Source organism: Pseudopipra pipra, chromosome 5 (genome assembly GCF_036250125.1).
Source record: "Pseudopipra pipra isolate bDixPip1 chromosome 5, bDixPip1.hap1, whole genome shotgun sequence".
NCBI lineage: Eukaryota > Metazoa > Chordata > Aves > Passeriformes > Pipridae > Pseudopipra > Pseudopipra pipra.
This window is the reverse complement of record NC_087553.1, coordinates 52,096,572-52,113,354: the sequence shown is the minus strand read 5'-3', so window position 1 is coordinate 52,113,354 and position 16,783 is coordinate 52,096,572.

Genomic DNA, 16,783 nt, shown 5'->3' with positions numbered 1-16,783 from the left:
AAAAGCTGTCTGATTATGCAAACACCTTAACACATATATCTCCCTGGATACATTCATTTTGTATGAAGTTTTTCAGTGTAACATGGGAAAACCTCCCCTTATTAACAAAAAGTATTGGCCGAAAATGTAGTGAAAATGTCAGTCTGTTAGTGTAGTTAGAAATCCCTGGATAAATTTATGGAAATGTATTAATTCTGAGGAACAAAAGAATGAATCATAGAATCATAGAATCATAGAATCGATTGGGTTGGAAAAGACCTCCGAGATCATCGAGTCCAACCCTTGGTCCAAATCCAGTCCATTTACTAGATCATGGCACTCAGTGCCATGTCCAATCTGCGTTTAAAAATCTCCAGGGATGGTGAATCCACCACCTCTCTGGGCAGCCCATTCCAATGCCTGATCACTCTCTCTGTAAAGAATTTTCTCCTGATATCCAACTTAAATTTCCCCTGGCGGAGCTTAAGCCCGTGTCCCCTTGTCCTATTGCTGAGTGCCTGAGAGAAGAGACCAACCCCCACCTGGCTAGAACTTCCCTTCAGGTAGTTATAGACAGTGATGAGGTCACCTCTGAGCCTCCTCTTCTCCAGGCTAAACAACCCCAGCTCCCTCAGCCTCTCCCCATAGGACTTATGCTCCAGTCCCTTCACCAGCCTTGTTGCTCTTCTCTGGACCCGCTCCAGCACCTCAATATCCTTTCTGAACTGAGGGGCCCAGAACTGAACACAATACTCAAGGTGTGGCCTCACCAATGCAGAGTACAGGGGAAGGATCACTTCCCTGCTCCTGCTGGCCACACTATTTTTGATACAGGACAAGATCCCATTGGCCTTCTTGGCCACCTGGGCACACTGTTGGCTCATGTTGAGCTTCCTGTCAATTAGTACCCCCAGGTCCCTTTCTGCCTGGCTGCTCTCCAGCCACTCTGTGCCCAGCCTGTAGCGCTGCATGGGGTTGTTGTGGCCAAAGTGCAGGACCCGGCACTTGGCTTTATTGAACTTCATCCCATTGGAATCAGCCCATCTCTCAAGTCTATCCAGATCCCTCTGCAGAGCCCTCCTGCCTTCCAGCAGGTCGACACTCCCTCCCAATTTAGTGTCATCAGCAAATTTGCTGATGATACACTCAATCCCCTCATCTAAATCATCTATAAAGATGTTAAACAGGACTGGGCCCAACACTGATCCCTGGGGAACACCACTGGTGACCGGCCGCCAGCTGGATGCAGCTCCATTCACCAGCACTCTCTGGGCCCGACCCTCCAGCCAGCTCCTAATCCAGGAGAGGGTATACTTGTCCAAGCCATGGGCTACCAGCTTTTCCAGGAGTATATTATGGGAGACAGTGTCAAAGGCCTTGCTGAAGTCTAGACAGACCACATCCACAGCCTTCCCCTCATCCACCAGGTGGGTCACCTGATCGTAAAAAGAGATCAGGTTGGTCAGACAGGACCTGCCCCTCCTAAACCCATGCTGGCTGGGTCTAATCCCTTGTCCATCCTGAAGGTGCTGTGTGATTGCACTCAGGATGATCTGTTCTATAGCCCTGCCAGGCACCGAGGTCAGGCTGACAGGCCTATAGTTGCCAGGGTCCTGCTTGCAGCCTTTTTTGTGGATTGGGGTGACATTCGCCAACCTCCAATCATTTGGGACCTTCCCAGAGAGCCAGGACTGTTGGAAGATGATGGAGAGCGGTTTGGCAAGCTCTTCTGCCAGCTCTCTCATCACCCTGGGATGGATCCTGTCTGGTCCCATAGACTTGTTGGGATCCAGCTGGCTCAGTAAGTCGATTACTACATCCTCCTGGAATACAGGAGGGCTATTCAGGTCTCTGTCTCTGTCTATCTGCTCTAGAGGCCAGTTGTCCTGAGGGCCACCTGTCTTACTGCTAAAAACTGAGGCAAAGTAGGTGTTAAGTACCTCAGCCTTCTCCTCATCTTTGTTAACTATATTTCCCTCAAAGTCCAACAGAGAACTGAGGTTTTCCTTGCCTCTCCTTTTGCTATTAATGTATTTATAAAAGGACTTTTTGTTATCCCTAACTGAATTAGCCAAATTAACTTCAAATTCCACTTTTCTTTCCCTAATTTTTTTCCTGCATGACCTAGCTCTCTTCGTAAATTCTTCATAAGTAACCAGCCCTTTTTTCCACAGTCTGTAAACTTTCTTTTTATCCCTGATTTCTTTTAGAACCTCCCTATTTAACCAAGCCGGCCGTCTTCCCCTCTGGCTGGCCTTTCGGCACACTGGTATAGCCTGTTCCTGTGCGCTCAAAATTGCCTGCTTGAAGCATGTCCATCCCTCGATGGGCATGAATAAGTGGCAAAGAATAAGTCCCACCATACATATTTTGAAGTCAGATATGGAGTAAGTTGTTTTGACTGGATGTTTTTGTGTGTGAGACTTTAAATAGTAACATAAATATTTAACATAATTTTATAAAACAGTTTAATGTAAATATAAACTTGCATTTTACATTTTTAAGATAGGTTTTGAAAGTCTGCAATATGCTTATGGTTAATTATAATCATGATTCCGTTTGATTAGGGAAGTAAATATGGGATGATCTACCTGATCATCTTAAATCAGCTGGTCAGTGGTTGCTCTGTGAAGTGACACATAATACTCCATACTGATCACTGACATTTGACTTGAGTGAAACAGTCATCTGTCAGAGGGTCTTGGCTCCAAATGCTTCCTGAGCAATTCAGAAGGCGAGGGAAACAGTTCCAAATCTTCCTTCCATATTCTGATGTCTGCCACTCCCGTGGCAAAGCAGATGGAGGTACCAGCTACATAAGTTGCTGAGGAGTGAGTCTGTTCCCTTGGTTCAGTCTGTGCAAGTCTGATCAGATGCAGTTCTTCTGGAGGCCAGGGCATGGAAAATGACAGTGGAGCAGAAATTTATCATTGACTGAAACTTCCTCAGTGAATCAATAAGGAGAACAACCGATTTAAATAAGATGCCATAGATATGTAATCTACTAAAAATCAGCACATACCCAAATGTAACCTCTATGTCCTTCCTACTGGCTCATATGGTCATCACACAGCCAATCTGGGAGGTCATTCGACCTAAATGCTTTTCATTACATGAGGTGCAAAGCTGGTTTAAACTTGGCTCATGGCAAATACATTATTAAATTCTCAGGAAAAATGCCACTGCATAGCCGAGCATCACTATGCTTTTTAAGATCCTTTTTTAAGCTTTTTGTGTATTCACTCAAGGCTCAGGCTTGAACTCATTTTGCAGTTAGGGATTTACAGCAAGGATTTTGAATTTATCCAGCTTGACATGAGACATGTAAATGTCTTTAGCCCTATTTCTTCTTTTTAGTGTGAAAAACAGAAATCCTCCCCCAAAATAAAAACTGAGGTATTTGAGGTTGTTGCTATGTCTTCCCAGAGCTCTGCTCTGGGAATGAGTTTTTGGCCAGCAAAATCCTCTTTGTTTCTCTTCTGTGTGAGTTTAATATCCTTTAAAAGTGAAGGGCCTAAAAGGGTTTAGTTGCCTCAGTTAGTTCTCAGGTAGTGACAGCTTTCCTGAGGTGTTTCTGTATTCTCTTTGGGAATTAAATTCCCACAGTGGTTCACTGGAAATATGTGGTGTGATCTGGAGGTTACCAAAGACCTTTTTCACTGTCTGTGGGTTAAATACTACCCAAAGGTTTAGATCAAGGTTCTGAAATAACCCAAAATATACAGTTGCATAATCAGAAAGAGAAGACTTATTTTCTAAATTCTTTTAATGCAATTTTCTTATTTGTAAAAAGTAATTTGGGGACCAAGTCTCTGCCCAGATATTCCATGATAAACTGACGTTAGAGAAATCAAACTATGATCAATGACTGAGTTTAGAATTGGCTTTTATATCAGCTTTAATATATCCCTGTTGGTATGTGGTTTTGCAGGATTTTTGGTAGTGCTTTAGTATAAAGTCCTCTGACTAACAATGGAGGGGGTTATGGATAGTCAGCAAATGCAAGTTCAATTTACAGCCTGATCTAACTAACTAGTCTTAGAAAGCATGTGAATGAATGCTTGATGAAACAGGGTAAATACTACCCCTGCATGTTTTGAAGCAGATCTGTAGAAGCTACTGCAAATGTAACAGTTTCTCAGAGATGCAGCTCTGTTATCTATGCTTAGAGAATGTGAGTAAATGTCAGCATTCTCTCTCCCAAATAGGTCTGAGTGAAAATCAGTTTTTTCTACCCCCAAATTATAGTTGCAATCTTTTGGGAAATCGAGCAATAAAATAAAAATATGACCTTGCAGCAGATTTTAAAGGGTTTTTTTAGGGATTTGCAAGATTTATCCTCCTTCCTTGTTTGCCCATGTTATATACCCATGGCCAAGTAATTTCTTTGTGTATGGAAGAGTCTTTTCCTTAGTTCTGACTCAAGTCAGAAGTCTGAATGCTCTGACAATATGAGGCTGCTGCAGTTTTTAATTGCAAAATCTACTATTCAATTAGATGGTTTTTCAAATCCTCATTTTCCCCGAGCTCCATTCAGAAACCTCTGAAATCAGTCCCTAGTCATCCTGGCCCAGGTAGGGTTACCCAAAATGCAGTGCTCAAACAGAAAGACTTGTCAAGTCTGTCAGAGCTATTGGAGTTCCACCTTCTCTTAAACAGATCCCACATGAAGCCTGTGTGTATTTCGCACTTGAGCTACTTTTCAGTGCAAAACTACTAAGCTTCACCTATTTGCTTTTCAAAATTCATGCATTCTTCTGTTACATTTTTCATACAGAGCTCCACAGAGAATTGGATTATTACCAATGCATGAGAAAACACTCCCCTTTCTTAGTCCAGACTCCCCTTTCCTGAGGGTCAGCTTGGAAGTTCCTTTTCCTGTAAAAGTCTTCTGTATCAGAGGTGTCAGTCTGCTTTTGTAATAATGTAGGTTTGCATAGAAAAGGACAGGCTGCAACTGCAAGTTTACAGATGAGGCAATTCTCATTTTGAAAAAGGAAAAATAGGAAACAATAGAAAAGGAGGGACTACAGAGCTGCTAAAGGCTATGTAACAGAGCAGCAGTTCAATACATAGAAGGCTCAAATGTACCAGTTTTCTAAAATGTTTATGATGTCATAAAGTTTTACTATATTAGCTGAGCAATAAAATTATTTTTAAGTCATGTATTTCCTGGTAGCTAATGACTGGACACTGGATCTGAAAACCCATGAAAGGGCTTGCCATTATACCTCTGCTGTCATTAGCTGCCCAAAAGAGGCTAAAACTCTATTTTAAATTACAGATGTCTAAAAATACAGAGGAAAGTAGTTAATTTAAAATAGTTTGCCTTTCTACCAGTTTAAAATTGTGTTCTGCCATTCAAAGCTTTGGTCTACATCATGGCTTTTGTTTCTTATTATGTTACTCTATGGAAGAAGCAGACATCGTGATTCTGTCAGTGAAATTCTGAAGCAGTTCCCCCAAGATTTTTATAGCACCTGATTTATTGCATTTAGTGATCCTCTGTAGGAACAAATGGATGAAGTGCTTTGTAGTTTTAACTTAGCTCCATTCCTCTCTGTTTTATCCCTTTTTTATCTAGAGACAGAGACTAACAAACCAACGACAGTTCAGAAGATATTTTTCCAGACAAATGAAATCTCTCTGAACTGTTTAAACTGAGACTTTATATGAAGATGATTTTGTACTAGGAAGCAGAGGACCACATCTCTTTCACATGGAAATCATCATAGTACTGCTGACTTCATTCAAAATCAGTATAACTCTCCTTATTTGTGCTCAATCAGCAACTGACCCAAGGCTTTCTGCAGAGAACTGATGGCCTTCCTGTGCATGTTTAATTTCTGAAGGCTTCCTCTGGAGTGTTTTCTGATAAAGATAGTGATTTTCCCCACACAACTTTTTCTAGTAGCAACTGTATTAGTAAGTAAGTAAACTAGCTGTATTAGTAAATAAGTAAAATGGGCCAAGAACCAATCTGTGGTGGTTCTAAGTTGCACATAGTTTTCTCCCTTCTCTCAGAGGCTTCATGCATCCAACCTGTCAGGAATAGTCCCATCAAAACTGTACAATGCTAAGAATGCAAGAGGATGAGTGGCTGTATATGAGAAATTTTGTCTGTGACCTGTTCAGAAGCTGCTTTCCTTGTTGTGTAAGAATTCAGTTTAAGAAGTGATTTTTTAGCCTTAAAATTGACACATGCAAACTGGGTCCTGTTGTTCCAGAGGTTTGGTGTCTCTTGCACTGAACTGCTTTGAAAGTTGAGCTAGTTAAAGTTTTATTGAATTAATGATTCCGATAAGTAAGTTCTATATTGTCTTCTAATACATTTTTTTTCTGGAAAATCAATATAATCCTAGATGAACTACACAAACCCAGTTTATAAGTCCTCTTAAAGTCTTTATTGCTTACTATGTGTCCTCACAATTATTGTAAAAGTGCAGCCCTTCAGTTAACGCAATAATTGTAGACAAAGTTCTGTACAAAAATGTCAAGCCTTGATCTGTACACTGAAAACTAGCATGAGAAATCAAATCAGGGAAAATTAATATGTCTTTCAAATATCTGTTTCCATTTATATATAGCCTGAATAGCTACAGGTACTGTAAATGCTGCAAATTATGTATCAGTAGTAATGATCAGCCACAACAAATTTATGTATTTCAATCCAGAAAGTGCACAAATGAACAAACATTGTGAGGTTATGCTGTATAGTAGTTGTTCTTCATTTCAAACATTTCAAATTCTGTAAAAGACCCTGAATTTACCTGCTTAAGGCAGACTACCAAACAAGTTGCTAGATTCTGTTTTTCTGAAACAATTGCATTTAGGACACGGTACTGTAATAAAAGGTGCTGTTCTTCCACAGGCATGCAATCAACTGCATATAGGTAGGTAACTGCAATCCAACCCATGTAACAGCAGGTTTGTCAGAACTTCCTTTGATGCAAACATTTATGGCAAAATGAGTGTTGGAGTTTTGTTTTTTTTTTGCTTTATTTTGTTGTTGCTGATTTTCTTTAGCTGAATACATCTCAATTGCTGACACTTTCATTATTAGCTGGCTAATACTGATATTGTTACTTTCATTAAGTCAGTATGGAGCTTGACTCCCACTGTTCTTTCAACTTCTATTAGAAACTATTTAATTGAAGCTCTCCATACAGTGTCTGTTAACCCTGACTGGGATGTGCTCAGTTTTTTAAAGAAAATTGCAGCTGTTGCATTTTGGGCTGTTTATATCTGTTAAAGAAGGTCACCTACTAGTTATGACTGAAATTGTGACACCTGAGGGCTTGTGGTATTATATTTACCTATTTATTTAATTATTTATGTAGAAAAATCCAGTCAGTATGCCAAGAACTACAGCTACAAATAATTGAGACTCTTCTAACTTCTCTGCCAAAGTAGTTTCAAATTTGGATCCTGAGCACATAACCACCCTATAAGTTAATGTTGTCATAATGTTTCCTGAGGTGCTGAAAGTGTTCAATTTCTGCAGTAAAATTTCCAAAAGCAATCAATTTTTGATAGTGGGGAGTAGATCAATGTTTCTCTTATACTATTTCTCTATATGGCTCTTGGTATGCACAAGAGCCATAATCTAGGGACCTCTTTTAGCTTTTCTGCACAATCTGACCCAACAATTATTTACTGCACTCTGAGCAGAGTATGTTCTGCATACAGCATAGCCAAAAAAGGCTGGTTAGAGCACTCACTATGGATGCAGATGATGTAAGTCCAATTCTTTTTCACCCTTCCCCTCAGCTTTAACTCTGACAGTCTCTTTGGATCTGCCTTTCAGATTTCTTAGCAAATCTTTTATCTGAGATGGGAATACTTCCTTCATCTGTCTAAGCTCTAAAACTTAGAGTCAATTTATTGTCTGGCTATGTTTTAAGAATTCATTCAAGAAGAAAGATTTTCCAAATGGCAAGGAAGGCCACCTCTATGCTATTTTATTTTGGGTGGGTAGAGATCTCAGCTCAGATTTATTTGATCAATGAGGGATTTGAATGCATCTCAGGTGAAAAAGAGCTATTGGATTACTCTGCTATTGGATAAAGGGAGGAAAATGCAATGCTGCAGAGAACCTCTGAGAAGTGGCTGGCTTAGATGTGTTTTTAGCATTATGCCATTGCTAGGATGTGAATCCCTCATGGCTGTTTCTTTTAGTCCTTATTAATGCAGTAAGAGTAGAGTGATTGCCTGCAAAATACCATGAATGAAAGGGAAAGAGGTTTTTAGCTACTGATAGCTGCTGTGTGTGAGAATTGCTCTAAAAGCATTAAGAGATGTATCTGTTGCTAATGTAGGTGGGGAGCCCATTTACCACTGCCAAAACAGGAAGGGATACCAATTCCATTTATTTTCTTGTGAATTCCTCAGCACCCCTGTGCTACAATCACTGGAAGATTACTTCATGTTTTTATTATGAAGTATTACCTATATAATGTAATACTTTCTCAAATAAATGGCTATTTTAATGGATATTTGGATATCACAAATGTATTAACACTAAAATAATACAGATATTATCCTATTTCTGCTGGCTCTTGCTATATCTTTGATTAGATACATACTTCCTAAATCACCTACTCTTTGCCTACTCATATGGTAAGTATAGTCTTTTGGAAAAATTAAGAAGTTGAACTCAATAATCCATTACAGTCTCCACACCTCAGATTGCATTAGGAAAGAAGTCAATAGTGTAATGATGAGATCTATTTAACTTTTGAAAATATTTCTTCATTGGAGCAGTATCTTCCAAACTTGGTTAGGACTGTTACAAGAGGGAGTATTCCAATACCTGCTGGGATTTTTTTGTCTTGAGAATACTTTATTGTCTGATACCAGAATTACTGTTTAATTAGCTGTGGAAAGCATATATTTTTGGCCATGCACAAATATTGTTCTATACATATAAAATAGGAGGTGTTTTGCTGTTGCTATAAACATTGTTGTGTTTTGATGGCACAGTGCAGCCTGCATGTGGATACAGGAGCTGTGAAACCACGTCAGCCCCTTTCCCAGGAGCCATGCTTTGGCCAAGAGAAGATGAAGACTGTTGCTTCCTTAGCACTTGTTAAATCTAATCCAACTCCACTAAGTGATATCTAATTTCATATTATCAACCTCTTTGATTTTTTTTAATTTCCCACATGCAGACATTGGAGTGCACCTGGAGCTTCTGATTAAGTCTTTTTTGTACTTAGCCTAAGTAGCCCTCATTCTCATGTGAATAGTTTAAACAGCCTCTGCCAAGTCGTATTTTATCAAGAAGGGGAACCAGGCTTCTTCAGTATGTCTAGAACCTAATGATATACCATTAATCCTTGTTTCTTAATGAAATTATCTGAAAAAAATCTACTTATATTTGGAGTTAAATGTCCAACATTGTTTCTCTGAGCTCATATAGTATCTTACCTGACCTTCACAGCTGTCTTGCTTTGCACAAATGTTGTCTTTAAGTAGTTTTGGGGTTTTTTCACTTCTTTTGTTTGTTTGTTTGCTTGTTTTCCTGGCAATACTTCATTGCTTGCCCCATGTTAGTTTTAAATGTAAGATATAGTCTGAATACCACTGTATATTTTTCTGGCCTATTTTGTCCCTTGCATTGTGAAATTTTCATGGGATGTACACTGATGACAGCAATGTTATTTCCAGATTTTCTAGGCAGCCTCTGTGTTCTTAGGAAAGTACCTATTATATCATAGTTCCATCAGTCCTGCTCTATGCTGTTTATAGTTTCCAGCTGTTGCTTGTTATCGTGCTCCTTGCTCTACAGCTCTACTGTTCTCTCATGTGAAGAGATTGTTCTCCCTGTCCTTACTTGAGCACTATTTTTGTATTATGAGAATACTCCTATTGCTATTTCAGCTCTGTTTGGCTCATCTTCCATGTATTGAGGCCACCTGATATAGGACTTCTACTTTGGGAACAGTAGTATTGCCTATGCTTGAATCTGAGTGACAGTGTTTCTTCCCACAAGTGGGATCCTTTTATATGTGACTACTTTTTCTCTTATTAGTTCTCTTTTGAAGTCTACATATCTGCAGCATTCAGCAAACCTATCATGAAATCTTCATTCTGCTGTCATGAAATCTTCATTCTTTGCTTTTTATTCCTAGCATTTTAATATAGCAAGTGATACTGTCTGATACTCTTTCTTGAAGGAAGTAAAAAAGAATAATAGACTACTCCAGCTTTTGAATCATGCTTTCCTGTCACTGTAAACTTAGAGACAATAACTAGGAAGGAACCAATTCACTTGCACCTTAAGAATAGTTTGGTAACAGTTTTTTTCTTAGTCAAATTAGAAGATCTCAGTCAGCAGCTTGCCACTTCACTTGTTCTTCTTGAATTGATTTCCTTGACTCCATAATAAGAATCTGTCTCCTAGGAAGTTTGTCTAAGTTACTACCTTTTTGTAATTAGTCTAATGACATATCCTTTAATGTAAAACTAAGACAAGAAATTGTGATATTTATTGTACTGAATTTTTTCTCTGACTGAAATATATTAAAATCCGTGAGGGAAGCTAACTTGTTCTGATGCCAGCATACATGAAAACAGCACGCTATATAGCCCTGATGGCATGCAATTGTATTATCTTATTTAAATCTGGATCATTGGTATTCTTTGCAGTTTAAGCAGCTTCAGATGTTAACCAGCTTACGCTGGTATAGAATGTTATGTCTGGAGGAAAATTGCTCTCCTGTGAAATGGCAAAACTGATTCATATCCAATACTGTAGCTTCTGAAAACAACTACACTATCTATTGACTAATTTAGCCATACCAAAAAAGGCAGTGATACATATTGAAGATTAATTATGTAATTGAAAAATGCGTTTAAGGAAAACTGACTTTTAATATAAAATTTATTTTAAAGAAAAAATAATCAATGTCATTTTCTGAAATTTTTATTAAAAATGGAAAGGGAAAGATTTTTTAAAGATTTTGGTGAATGGTATATATCAAAGCAGTATTTTGAAAAAATGTTTTTAACAAATACATTTTTCACAAACAATTATCCTTCTAAGGTTTTTTCCTTCTTCTGAATTAAAAAACAGAACCAACTCTTAACAGGATTTTTCAAAAATTACTTTTCCCAGAATCATATTTTTAATGGCTCTAGCATACAAAATTTTAAGTAAATGTCATCTTTTGCAAGAAATATCAGTCCAACCCAATGTCTGCTGAACTCAATGGCAGTATATGACTCATAGAGTCATACAATAATTTAGGATGGCAGGGATCTCTGAAGGATGTCTAGTCAAGGTCCTCCTCACAGTGGGACTGATTTGGAAGTTTTTACAGGATACAACTTTTCCAGGAAGACTTTATGCAGGATGTAGACACCTGTGACAGTCTGCATGTCTAAATGTGCTTTTACCTGTATGGTAGGGCTCAAAATATGACTTACCAACAGGAAAGAATATGAAGCTCTCAGAGTTTGGGATGGCTCCTGCATTTCCTCCAGTTGTGAAGAGCTTTCAGTTTGAACCTCTGATAAGCAGTTTTGCTGTTCAGTATTCAAATAAACATTCATTTTAATGAAGTTCACATTTCCAAAAATACAATTTTTTTTCCTTTGGATTTAGTTATGAAGCCTGCTGTACATCTATGGATGAAAATCATGAATATAAGGATGTCCTTTGCATTTTGTGCAAATACTTCATTTTGGAAGATTCTGCATGTGAGCGTGATGAAGAAGGGAGAAGGGAAGAAGTAACAGCTGTTGATTGACTTCTTTGCATTCATTAAGGTTGAATGAGAAGTAGGAGTATTGAGTCAGGGCTGTGTGACTGTCAGGAGCATTAGCACTAAAGTATGGAGCGAGTACAGTCTGGTTCAGACCTGGGCAGTGAGATATTGATACTACTCACTCTGAGTAGCTTATGTGGGTGCACACACATCCTCCCCAGCAATCAACTTCTGCATGTACTCTTATGACTCACACCCACCAAAATATTCAATTGTACATAGAAATATTCACAGAACTGAGCAAATATGCTCTTCAATATACCCTACAGAAAGACAGGGAAGAATTTAAAGATGTCACAGTCTGCATCTTAATTAGATATTCTCATTTGAATCTTGTGTAAAGATGCAAAAGCAGGTCCCAGAGCATGTCCTATTCATGTTGCAGCTCCTTGGCTCCTGATTCTAAAAGCTTGTAATACCACTTTATTTGTCAGTTCATATGCATGTGATTTAGGATTTAGTTTAAGACTCTCAGAATCTGCTGCCTCTATGCACATAAGGATTTTATTTATCATTTCATAACTTTTAAAATTAGAAAATAGGTATATAACTTTAGATATATTTTGTGAAATGACATGGAAAAGCAGTTATGACAGAAAGGATAAAAATCCATACGCTTAGGGTGTCTTATTTAGTTTGTCAAAAACACTTGAACTGTTGAGTGAATCTAATGTAATACAATGGATCTGCAAGTACATTTTCAGTCCCTTGAAAATGATTGTCAATTCAAGATTACTTCATAAAACTGAATCATGAGCAAAGATTATTTCATGAAGATGAAAAAGCCAAAGAAGTAAAACAAACGTGCAAATGGGTGTTAACAAATTAGAAATGTGAACATAGAAAAATGTTAATAGAGATTTGTGCCAATAAAATAATTTTTTCTTATGTGGTCTTTCTTTGACCATTGTTGGCCTTTCTATCTGTTCACTATGTAGAAAAATTATTTATTGACTTCACTAGCACTATTTCAATTCATGCAGGCAACCATTTCCACTTGAAAAAATAATAAATATTATTCATGAGTGTTTTCTTGCACAGATGGAATTGCAAAGCTATTCCTTTCTCTGTACATTTTTCACCCAAATTCCACTTTTGAGCTAGCATTAAAATATGAATAAATTTAGTAATTCATAAGCTTATGTGGTTATATTTTCTTTTACACATATTCTTATGAAAGTAACATTTGTCTTCTTATTAACTTTTCTTCATTTATTGCCTTCAAAATAGCACATGAAGCATGAGATACTTATAAGATTACAATTATCTACTGAGGAAGAAAGGTTATTTATCAAGTACAGAATTACTGAAAACATAAAGGCATTAGTCTCTTTCTCCCCTTTGTTTTCTGTTCCAATTCTCTATCTTGAACTGAGTTGCTGTCTAGACAGATGTATTTGCACTGATAGTAAAATTAACTATTGATTTGGCCTATATACAAAACTCCAAAATATAATGCAAACTGGGTTTGCCAATAGGAAATGATGCCAGATTTAGCTCATATCTTTTAATGCTATACTAGATAAGTTTCAAGATAAAGGAAATTGCTTTGTAAGTTTACAAACTATACTTACTGTATAGCAAATCTTTTACATAGGAGTTCAACTGAAATTTACATGCTCGTACTTCAGTAAGTCATCCAAAATGTTGTCACTTAGAAAACTATTAGTTTACCAGCAGAATGGAAATAGTAATGGAGGAATGATAAAAAGATCACATACTGGGTAAAGGGTAGACACAAAGAGAGTACCTAGAAAGAGACTGTCAGTGGAAGTTTCTGATATTGGTTATGGGAACAATGTCAGTTAAAATTTCTATTTATGACCGCAGAAAAATTATTGAAGTACAATTCACTGATGACTGTGATATTGAGAAGAAATTGTCAATAGATGGAATGCCATACTCTGAAAAACAATATGGATGGCCATAATATAAATGTTTTTAATTGTAAGAGCATAAAATACATAGGACTATATGCATAATAAAAACAACCAACAACTTTTTTGTTACAAGGAAAAATACCTGATTTTCATATAACCAGGCAGCAAATAATGAAGTAGAAACCTAAATTCTGTCCTGAGAGGAATGATAACTCCACCTTCTCCTTTCCATCCAAATACCCCATTGAATTACAACTCTGCTCCTTGTCATAAGACCCTATGACTCTTGTGACCAGAGGTCCGAGAGTAGAGGTTATACAGGATATCCTCAGAGAGGATATCCTGGGTATAGTCAGGCACCCCTGGAAGATGAAAAGGAACAGATTAAATTTCCTTCAGCTATAGAATACGGAGAATGATGTTCTCTTTTGTTTCATGTTTCCTTTGTGTTTTCCTTTCTATTTCCTTCATGTCTACACAAAATTAGGTATATTTGATGGCCTTTAAAAACACTAAATCCTGATCAGTGTGCACAGAGGATGCCCGATTCTGGACTCTGATTCCAAACTTAAAAGATGAATATTATTCAGCATTTCCATCTCGCCAGCAGTATCTGTCCTCCTTGTCAAACAGGGGATTTCATGAAATCAGTTTATGTTTACTTTTAATGTGCCAGCATCTGTTTCAGATATCTATGTTGTTATAGTGAGGCACTGTGTTTCAAATGAGGCAGTAACAAAATTGTTCAGCTTCCTGAAGCGCCTGTCAGCAGCTGTACGTGGTTGGGCAACTGCAAGTGCTCCTAGTTTGTTCAAAATAGACCAGGTGAAAGTATAAGGAAGCAAGTATTTTAGTATCTTTCTCTTGTGTGAGATGAACTTAAGATCTCAGAGAGGCCATAGTTTCATGATACAGAAGCTTTGACCATAACTGAAGTTTATGACATTTCTGCTCTCCACCTGTTGCCATTAGATTTGAGTCCTGCCCTATGGTTTGTTGCTCATTTGTGTGGCAGGATTGCTTTTAACCCCAATCGTTTTCGTGAACCAGTTTACACTAGATTTCTCTACTCCTGCGCCTGTTTGAGTTCAAAGAAAAATCTCAGAAGCAGTTGAGCCGATACTTCAGGAAGGGTAAATTGCCGGGACATGGGAGTGGTAACATTTTACAGAATCACAGAATGGCTGAGGCTGGGAGGGGTACCTGGAGGTCATCTGGAAGTCCATCCCTCTGCTTAAGCAGGATCACCTAGAGCCATTTTTAACAGGATCCTGTCCAGATGGATTTTACATATCTCCAAGAATGGAGACACCACAGTCTCCATCAGTGTCAGTCCTCAGTCACCCTCAGTGTAAAAAATTTTAGGATTGACTGTCATTAAATATTTTTTGTGACAACAGCCAGTTCTAAATTGGAGCTAAGAAGCACTTTTAGAAGTTCATAGTTGACTCCCAGCTCAGGTTTTAAAGACTTCAGGCTCTTCTGTCTGTGTAACACTTCCTGTGTAAGTCTGCCTGGATGCATCTATACTAGTCAGTTCTAATATGTTTTGGAATGCTTCAGGGCATGGGAATGTGATTGTCCTTGCTAGGCAATTTTTGGCACACTCTCTAAAAAACATTCAGCCTGTTTCAACTCTTAATGTCCCTCAACAACTCCCTGGCATGGTCTGTCAGTCAGAGCAGCTCAGAAGAATACCCAATGGGCAATTTGCCTTCAGCTACCCAGTCTTGGCAGTTTTTTAGTGTAGATGCCAGCCATTCTATGAATTATCTCACTGCCTTCAAAACTCTCAAGCATGTTTAATTTGGTGGTATAGAAGTAGCCTGTGTTTGCAGAATATCTGAATGTGTGCTCAGCTCTATGACCTGATCTTTAGTACATCAAGCTGCTTTACGTGCCCTTGACTGCTGTCTCAATATGCAATATGTGTACAGGTGGTGGGGCGGGCAAGAATGCCAAAAATTCTTCTTTACTTCTTGTCTTAGTTTCCTGGAAATATTTTCTTTAACTTTTTTCTTTTAGAACTTGTCTATAACTTGGGTTCTATTTGTGGGTTTGCCTTTCTGAATAGCCCTCTAGCCATGAAAATCTAGTTAATTTAATTTTTCTTAATTGTCTTCATCACAGTGGATAACGTTGTGACTCAGATACATGATAAACAAACAAATCAGCTTGCTTAATTTTAGCTGCAGTACAACTTTTCAATGTGTTTTTATCCTTGAAATAATGCTCTACACTTTAAGATAAAAAAAACCTCTGAACAGATTTTTGATTGAAAACTGGAATTGCTATCAGTATTCCACTGGATTTGTTACAGAAAAAGAATGAGAAAATGGACTTCTTTAAACCACGGTATTTATTTTTAATTTCGGCTCCATTTGGGGCCTCCTGCTGGCCTACTTCGTGTTGTTCTCAATTTATATTCATTGTAACTGAGTTGGGGAGGGAACCGATCACTATGTTTAGCATGCTGATGAATTTCTGTTCTTCAGCTGTATGCCCCTTTAACACAATTATCTTTACTTTGTAAATACATATAACTCCAGAATGTACAGCAGTGAAATACGGTGCTTCTGTTTTAATAAATTGAGGACATCTGCACTTATTGCTCTCCTTAGATCTGCAGGACACTATAAGAGTTTGAAGTTATAATACCTTAACATAAAAGAGTTGATTTATGAAGATCTAAATAACAAACCCCAAGAACTATGTTAAAATAATGTTTATATTTAGGAAATTCTCTTTTTACTACTGTTAGCATTATTGTTCAATTTAATCTAAAAATGGTTAAATATATAAATTTGTTACATTGTAACCTGAAGCAAGAGATGGCAGCTTCTTCTTTTATTCGTCTCTTGTAGCTGCCCTTGTAAACAGATATTTTTGAAACTTTTTCTTGAGAGCCCATATTATTTTGTGTATTATTTTTAAGCTTCTCTAAGTTGTGTTATTTACAGAGTACTTTGCATGTACTCTTACTTTCAAAATACATTAAATTCTCCCATAATTCCCCTTTTACTTACTTATTCTGTTCAGCCAATTGTTATATGATAGCTTCCCATGTGGTGAGTCATCCAAAGTGAGCACACCACATAGACATACAGATACCAGACTACCGTCTAGTCTTATTAGTGAAATTAGCTATTGACT